Source organism: Alligator mississippiensis, chromosome 13 (genome assembly GCF_030867095.1).
Source record: "Alligator mississippiensis isolate rAllMis1 chromosome 13, rAllMis1, whole genome shotgun sequence".
Taxonomy (NCBI): domain Eukaryota; kingdom Metazoa; phylum Chordata; order Crocodylia; family Alligatoridae; genus Alligator; species Alligator mississippiensis.
This window is the reverse complement of record NC_081836.1, coordinates 47,343,721-47,352,989: the sequence shown is the minus strand read 5'-3', so window position 1 is coordinate 47,352,989 and position 9,269 is coordinate 47,343,721. Positions and strand designations below refer to the sequence as shown.

At 46.5% G+C, this 9,269-nt stretch overlaps 1 non-coding gene across 2 annotated transcripts; it reads right to left on the bottom strand.

Moving 5' to 3' along the window:
* Positions 1-3,007: 3,007 nt before the first annotated feature.
* Positions 3,008-8,547, bottom strand: LOC102561237 (uncharacterized). Of its 2 annotated transcripts, none has more exons than XR_009456193.1 (3): positions 8,442-8,547; positions 7,524-7,629; positions 3,008-3,101 (listed from the first exon to the last, which is right to left on the bottom strand). It is a non-coding gene; the product is annotated as an uncharacterized LOC102561237 (transcript). The 2 variants fall into 2 exon arrangements; XR_009456194.1 differs by lacking the exon at positions 8,442-8,547 and adding an exon at positions 8,229-8,365.
* Positions 8,548-9,269: the final 722 nt, after the last annotated feature.

Here is a 9,269-nt window from a genome sequence, read left to right as displayed (position 1 = left end):
TGTAATCTTGCATGTTTTTACTTCTCCCTGGGTTGCCAACTCATATCTGTCTGCTTCAATACAAAAAAGCTAATTTTAAACAAACAATCAAACAGATTTAAAAAGGCTCATTAATGAAAGTTGACTGCAGTTTTTGAAATGGTCTTGCACAATAAGATTGATTTTTGTCAGAAACAGGTTACTTGTTGTGCGATCCCTGTTTAATTTGCACACACAAGAGGTACTGCAACACTAGGGTTAGCTATTTTCCTGAGACTACGAAGGCATGTATATTACAGGATATGTACTAAAGTAGCAAACAGTTTTGTTCACATTAGTCATAAGCAGGTCATAGCTGACAGCCAGTATTTGCTCAGGGCAAATGTACCTTTTAGATCTGTTCTTTGTACCATTGACTGCCTGATACTGCATTTGTTCAGTGTAATGCAGTATTGCTTGTCAAATTCTTTAATAACTTAAAATAATGCTTTCTTATTTGTACTAAGCATTAGGTCCAACCAATGATACCCATGGAAGCTAAAATGCTGTCTTGTCAAAAAAGTCCTTTGTGGAAGGACTTTAAAGTCTGCAGAACACTGCAGTGGGAATCTCCATTGTAAAGCATGGGATTGAGAAAGTTTAAAGAACCTTACAAGAATTAGAGGTTTTTTTTCTAGATGCTATTTGTTGCCACTTATGAAAGTTATCTGTCCCTAAATAGGGTCCCTAGAGACCCTGGATAGCTTCATGAAAACATGTAGTAAACAACTACTTAACTTTAAGCATCTGTATAAGTGATTTTCTAAAAAGGGATCATTTTAAGCAAGTTACATGTTTACTGATTTAGGGCCTATATCTATCTCCAAGATTGACCACGGTCTGCCACAATATCAGCTGTAACTAGCTGTAATACTATTTTTCTCTAATATTAGGCATAATAATAAAACTAGTATTGCATGCAGTACCCTCTGATTTCTGACCAAAGCATTTTCTGCTTGGTTCAAGAAGCCAGGGACTATGGTAATTCCAGTCAATTCCCTTCTAAAGTGTGTACTCACATCAATTCTCTAGCATATTTTAAAAGGAAAGAAGCTTTTGTTCATACCACAATTCTTCCCACTGCCTTGTAAAATAATTAAGTGTTACAAAGGGAGGTTTGTTACATGGCTGCTAAAATTGTTGTGGCCGATTCTTTGCAAGAAATGTATACAGAATAACTTTTTTTATTTTTTTAAAGCAATGCAAGAATAGGTATTCCTGGAGTAGTGAGCAGCAGCAGTCTTGAAAAGCTAGGTAGCTGGCGTCTATTACGCCTGCTACAGTGAACCTCACCAGAAGAGACTTCTCTAGGGAAGCTGCAGCTAGATCAATTGAGCAAGTCCCTCCCATGCTCAGTGAAGCCAAGGGGGAGAATTCATCATCGTTCCCCTGTGGCCAGAGATTGTAGCCCACAAACCTGATGGGATCCTTGGGGATTTGTGGGAGGGAAAGGTGATTCACAAGGAGTCTATGATCAAACAATTCGGACCACATTCTTGAATAACCGTGGTACTAAGACTTCCCTCTGCCATGGCCTGCAGTGGATGAGGCTGTGTTAGGCCCGGGAATGGTACTGTGTAACTCTCTTTATTTAAAATATAAGTAACTAGCTGTAGAAAAAAAGGAGTTGTTCCACAGAGCCAGGTGTAAGGGATGCTGTGCTGCTGTTGTCACGTGCCTCACCACTTGCACAAACAGCCCAGTGTTTACATTGCAATTGTTTAAAAATGTTTCTGACCTTTATTAGCCTTTCCAGTTTGGCTGCTTCCCAGCTGTTGTGGCCTTATTCCTCCTCAGCTGGCTTTCTCCAGCTACCATCGGAGGTCGTTCAAATTCTACAAGGGGACAAAATCCTGGGCAGCCTCATTTGCTAACATGGTCTAAATTTCGACACTAGTTACGCAGGCAGATCAGAACCCTCTTAACTAATTCATTTTGGACCCCTGGATATGTAACACTATGGTTTAAATGACACCTCGCCAGAATTTGGGTGTTTCAAATAAAAGTGTAAGAAAGCTTTTGTTTTACCATTGACTTCTACGAAGCCAAAATTTCAACCCTGATGTTTCGCAAGGAGGAAAAGATATACACACACACACACACACACACAGAGTGACCCCTGAAGTTTAACTATCTGGGGGAAACAGGAGCTCACCTTCAAAGAGTGGCTCTCTATGCAGATCCTCTATCAACATGAATGTAAGCAGGTCTGCTTTCTCTTGGGAGTCTGCAGCGCTGCAGGGAGGTATCGCCTGTGCAAGCCGTCTGTCACTGGTCTCAAACAAAACTCTATATTGCCATCCAAGCCTGAACTACAGGTTCCCCTGCAATGAAAAGTGCTTATGGGCTGTAAAGTGTGTCTCTCCCAATTCATCAAGTAAAGAAATCTGAAGACCCTCAGAGTCTATCACATCCCCTCCGTTTCAGAATCTGCATTGGCTGCAGAAGAGGATTTTAGGGTCACTCTGTGGCAGGTGAAATCAGTGAACAGTTAAGACTTAAAGGGCCTCTTCTCATGCATGTAAAAAGCAAGTGAGAGAAAATGCCTTTCATCAGACCTAGGCAAATGTGCACTTAGTGTTCTCAGTGCTTGTGTTCACTTAGTGCTTGTCTAACATCTCTCCCAACTATACAGTCCAATAAACAATATTACCCAAAAAATCCTTTCCTCACGTATATATTTCCTGAACTATCAGGCCTACAACAACAACCCAATCCTCCTTGACCCAACACAGCCAGTCATCTCATGTGGAAAGTTATCCAATAAGCTAGGGACATAACAGGCACACTGTGGCCACTATATGAGTTGAGATTCTCAACTGGCTCACGCAGTGGTCTGATCTGCTGTGGTAAATCCTTGGCAGAGAGAAATTAGATTTGGAATTGGAAAATCTTAAATTGACGAGGCAAAACACAATTCCCTCCTTCCCTCCATGATTCTGTTAGCCGAATGCAAAAAACGTAACATTATTCTACATCATACCTGCAAGTAGCTATGGCAGAAGAGAGGAACTGGTATTCTTTACTGGCCTGTCTGTGAAACCTTAAACTTTCTTCCAAATGAAAACATCACCTTACCAGTCCTGCCAGAATTAAATAAACAACATGTTACAACATATAAAAGGGCTAAATCCTCTCTCAATTAAATCAAGCCTTAAAGCAGAGAGGAGTCATAAGGACAGAACTACTGCTCTGGTGGAGAACCAGGGGTGCAGGATCATCAAAGGTCTCTTCAACACCACCCCTCCCGCCCCAGCTTGCAAAAGGCACAGCCCCATCCAGCAAAGAGAAAGAGGTAGTGTGCACGATGCTCCACCTCATGGCTGTATGGAGTCCAACTGTCCGGCAATTATCCTGCTACTATGAGGACTGTGTGACCACAGGCAGACGGAGCTGCGATACAAACTGTACATGCACCACATTTCCAAGCAAAGAGACTTTAGCTTATTTGTGGGAACGAGGAAAGCGCAAGACAGAGGGGATATCGGGCTTTCTTAGTCATATACAAACTTTAGGAATAAAAAGAAACCAATTTTCTTGTTTTAAGAAATTCTGCCTCATTCAAATTTCATGATACTGGAGGCTAGTACAAACCCAGTATAAACCCAACCTGATTACAAAGCAGGCTGTTAGCAGACTTCAATTTAATTAGCTATATTATCAATATCTAACTTGCAAACAACACATTGGAAATAAAACATTTCTGTCATCATAATTTTACAAACATCATAAATGATTTGCCTATGATATTATAATTGCACCCAATTGCACTCAAAAGGCCCTGTGGGGACTAAGTTTTCACAGGGCTAGGTGCCGTGCAAACACAGCCAAATCAACATCCTTGCCCTGAAAAGCTGACAATCTAAGAAATCTTGGTATTCAAATTAAAACAACTTTCAAATGTATATGGTGCAGCAAAGTTCAGATTCTTGTGCATTTAAGTACAGTAGTACATCTAGCTTTGGTGAGTTTTGAAGTAGGACCAAAATGCACCATACAACTTTGTTAGTGTGACAGAAAGTTGCCCATCTGCTGGACTGGAATAATCAAGCTGGTCAAATACATTTCTATTATCATGAACTTTATTCTTTCTCCTTAGTAGCAGGACATTTAAGTACCGAATATAGTATTCAGTATAGTTCCCTGTAATTGTAATTGTAATTAAACAAATTATTCCTTTTATCCCAGCTCAAATCAGCTAAGTATTTTCTTCAAGTGTTTGGCTGCTATCAAAGCACCATACAGGAGCATCAATATTTCATTGTTTGTGCACCAGATTGTCCACTAAATAGTGTCATCTGAAGGAACAAATGTTACAGCCAGGATTCTGCAGAAAGACTAGTGAGTTGAGGTGTTTCTACAGTTGAACACCAATTCAAAAAACCTTAAAAAAGCCTAATCTTCACAAAGTCCCAAGTACCCAACTCTCTGGGGATGCAAACACTGAGACATCCAAAAAAATTACTGAACTCCTTGAAAAATCTTCATGTACAATTTCAGATAATTTCAATGTGCACCATGAGATGTAGTAACTAAATTTTGTCTGATTGTTCAAAAAAAAGACTGGAGGAAACAATCCCTCAACTCTCCAAATGCTGAAATCCACAAAAATGAGGGGATGGGAGAAAACAAAGCCAGTAGATAACTTTAGCTGCCTTCGCTGAAGCTTTGTATTTGCGTGGAGTATTTTTTTAGTTGTTCTTCACGTTCATCTTCCCTTGGCTGCTGTTGGTAATGCTGGTACAATTTGGACCCGCTGGGCCCTGATCCTTCAATAGCTGGAAAATGTCCATTGGACATACTAAGTATGGCGGAGGTCAGTGACTTAATATAATTTTTGGCCAGTGTGAGAGTCTCTATTTTAGAAAGTTTATTTTCGGCTCTTACATGAGGGATGACCTCCCGCAAGGCCTGGAAGGCATTATTGAGCTTGTGCATTCTTTGCCTTTCCCGTTCATTGCTTTCCAGTCGTCTCGACTCTCTGTCCTTGCTGTTCCAAAAATGCTTGGCCCTCGCTGCTGCAATCTTACTGCTTTCCTTCTTTCCCCTGCTTCTCTTTTCTTTCTGCCGCAAACATTTTACCAGTTCCTCTTCACTCGATCTTGACCCTTCTTTGTCAACTGTAAACTTACGCTTCTTTCCTTTGGTTTTGGTCTTCATGTTTCAATAAATGAGGAGGAAATGTGATCTCCCATTAAATGAATCTTCTGGTGCTAACCATCAAAGCACTGTAAAAACATGACAAAACATCTTTAGCTGTCTGTTATGTTTCCTACCAAACAAATGGAGAGTTGTAGCGTTGGCTCATTCTGAATCATCCAGTCTCATCTGGAAAGCTGCCAGCCCCTGTGTGAATGGAGACAGTGGAGAATCCCTCTGCAGAGAATGACAGTGGCTTCTTCTTGCAATTATAGATAGGGACCTACCAAATTCAGGGCAGCTGCCCCCTGATAATGTGCTGCAAGTGCAGCACTGGGCACCATTTTTGCAGTGGAGCATGGCGGGCTTCCCCCATGCCTCTGATTAGCCAAGGGGCCTTGGAAGTCCTGCCCCTCCCCAGACATCGACAGATGACCATTGGCTAACAGGACAGCCATCTGCCAATCTCCAGGGAGGGGAGGCACTTCCGGGGCCTCTCAGCCAGAGGGGGGAGTGCCGCCGTGCCGTAAAAATCTCTCCCTGCTCTCTCTCTCTCCATGCTTCAGGATGCCAGGTCTATCTGCCCTTTTTTGGGTTTTTCAGCTCTTTTTTCCCCCCTGCTCACTGCTGATTTTTCACCTTTTCACGGTCCCTGTGCCTTTTCCCAGGTACCATGCTTTCTTGTGGAGACCAACTGAATTTGCAGTTTCCACAAAAATCATGACATGGTGAATTCGGTAGGTCCCTAATTATAGGGAAAGAGCTACAAAGGTCAACTGAGTAGAACTAAGTTCAGCAAGTGTTGCCAGCTAACACCCTTAGAGCCTGACACTGGAAGCAAGCTCATCTCGGGGAGACGTAATTCTCCCCATGCTCTTCCTCCAGTACGTCTCACCAAAGCTAGAGGGACTTCCCCTACACGTACATACCATATTTCATGGTGTATAAGTTGAGGTTTGGAGATAAATATTTACCTTAAAATTTGTCCCTTGACTTATACACCATATCAATACTTTTGACCCCCGCTGCCGTCTCGACCTTCCTCTCCGACAGCATCACTGCCGCTGGAGGGTGCACAGGGGCTGGTATAAGCTGACCCCATATTTCTGATCCAAAAAGTTAGGTTGAGTTATACCCCAGATCCAGAGAACTCCTAACTTTTTTGATCTGAAAAAAATGGGGTCAACTTATACACCACGTCAACTTGTACACCATGAAATATGGTTCTTAGACTGTGATTAAGAGAATGGTTTCCTTCATTCACAGATCTCTCTGCCAAGAACACTTCTGAAGCAGAAGCCAAATGAGTTTTGTGACGTGGAGCTGGTCTGAACCTATTGTTACATCAGGTCCGTAAGTAGACAGAAGTGACAGTGCATTCTAGCAACATCTAAATCCAGTGCAAGGCACAGTAATAGCTGTAGTGCCCTTGGGGAAAAGAGTGGATTTACATGCTGGATTCAGACACTGCCTTTCTACTTTATAGATTTCAAAAAACAATAATATGATTCTTAGCATGAACAAACCAAAAACCATGTTGCATAATGGGAAGCATGACTGGCAGCAGCAGCTTAGTTATAAACTCCCTTTCTAGCTCTCCACATTTCTCCCAATTGCTTCCCTTTCCTCCTAACTCCTCTGCCCCAGGGTGCAACAAATTCATGTGGCATGAGGGCCCTACACATACAAAGAAGCATTTCAAACTAGAACCCTGGTCTTCGGCTCTAAAAAATAAAACAAGTCTTTTCCCCTTCAACATGTTCACATGAAGCAGGAGGTTTAGATTGGACATTAGGAAGAACTTCTTCACAGTTCGAGTGGCCAAGGTCTGGAACGGGCTCCCAAGGGAGGTGGTGCTCTCCCCTACCCTGGGGGTCTTCAAGAGGAGGTTAGATAAGCATCTAGCTGAGGTCATCTAGACCCAGCACTCTTTCCTGCTTATGCAGGGGATCGGACTCAATGATGTATTGAGGTCCCTTCCGACCCTAACATCTATGAATCTATGAGGTATCTTGTGCTGTCTGGAGGCAGCCCCAGATTAGTAAGCATCACCCATTCACTCACAAAGAAAAGTCAGGAGGGGAGCCACTCTCTCTCTCTCTCCAAATGCCACCCTTTTCTCCTCTCCACCCCCTCCCCACACCTTTTGAGTTCTCCCCCCTTGCTTCCCGGGTCACTTCCCCGCCTCCACCCCTTCCTTTCTTGATACCCTCACTCCCAGCTAAGCTTTTCAATATTTTCCTCCTTCTCTAGATGCTACCCAAAGTTCAAGAGCCATTAATTCAAGGATTTATTCACTTCTCATCCATAAATAGTCCGTTCACAGACCAGTGCCCTTCCCCTTTGTTGTTTGCTTTTAGTCTCACCTTTGAAGTTCAGGCTACGTCAGCAGAGTATGCGGCTGGTAGAAAGCTCGGGCTGCTCCTCAAAGTTTTCTGAGCTGTTGTCCAACAACACTGTTGCCATCTCAAGCTGTTGCACATGGAGGGGAGAGATGGTTGTAATCTGCGCTCAGAGGGCATTAGACTAACAGAGCTCCCGAATGGCCCAGCACTAGTGGAGACCCCGACATGCCACAGAAACTGTACAATGGAGCGAAGGAGAGCGCGTCCTCTCCTGCTGCACCGACCATTGGCCTAATGGCAGCGGAGGGTCAGTTTGGTCTGCCACTGCCCTCTACACCCCCGACATCCACGCCCCATCTGACATGGGCAAAGCCTGCTCTTCTTTTACCCGCAGACCTACAGAAAGGGAGCAATCCCTCCAAGCTAACGAGCCACAGGCCAGGTGAGACCCCCATCGCACGCTCTGCGTCGGAGCCTGGCATAACGGCACCCGTCTGGCAACGCCACCCCCTCTCCTGCCCATGATCGGTGCTAACGCTGGCACAAACGCTTCCATTTGGTTCAAGCCTTCGGCCCTTAAAGGCTCAGGTTTGGAAAACATTTCTGCGATGACTACTACACGTGCGAGCCCAGAGCCGGAGTTGCCTGTCCTCCAGGGAAGGCAAGGAGGAGGCGCCGCGCTCCCACTGCCGCCACCGCAGACGCCCCCCGAGATGGCTGTCGCACCTCTCCCCTCACAAACGGGGCGCTCAACCCCAGGGCCGCGCGTTTGGCGGCATGAACGCCGGCTCCCCCACGCTCCCGGGGCCGGGCCGGGCCGGGCGCCACTGCCCGCGAGGCGCCCTCAGCTCCCCGCTCAGAGGCGGCGGCGGGAGCGGGGGCGGGCAGGACCCGTGAGGAGCAGCGCGGGCTGCAAGCGGGGCTGGGGCGCGCACCTACCTGCGGCCGGGGCCGGACACGTCTTTGCAGGCGGAGGCGGGTCGGCGCCCGCAGGTGGAGCAGCGCGGGGCGGGACGGGGCTCCGGCACCAGAACCGCGCCCGGGGGCAGCTCCGCGCAGCCCTGCCCTGCCCCGCCCTGCCCTGCCCCGGCGCCGCGGCAGCCAGAGCCCCTGCACCAGGCGCGTCCCGCTGGGACCAGAGCCTGGCAGCTCGGGCAAGGCGCGCAGAGAACAGGCCTCCCCTGTTGGGGAAGTGCCAACGACTGACCTTGGGCTGACAGACCAGGGCAAATGCCAGCTAGGCTCGCTAGCACCAGGGCTGAGAGACTTGGGGGTCGTGACTGACCACAAGAGGAACATAAGCCGTCAATGCGATGTTGCAGCTGGTACAGCAAACCCACCTCTGGCTTCTCAAGCAAATTTCAGGATGTCATCCTCCCGCTGTCCCCCACCTTGGTGAGGCCGCAGCTGGAGCACTGCATCCAAGTCTGGGCTCCGCAGTTCAAGGAGGATGTGGAGAAGCTTGAGAGAGTCAGGCCCGTGATCAATAGGCCTTATGAAGAGAGGCTGAGAGCCATGGGACTCTTCAGCCTGGAAAAGCGCAGGCTCAGGGGGACCTGGTGGCAGCCTGTAAGTACATCAGGGGTGCGCACCAGGATCTGGGGGAACATCTGTTCACCAGACCGCCCCAAGGTAAAACAAGGACCAATGGTCATAAGCTCCTCCAAGACTGTTTCAGGCTGTCCAAGCCCCCAAGACCTGGAACAGACTCCCTCCAGAAGTGGTGCAGGCACCGACTCTGGACTCATTCAAGAAACGCTTGGATGT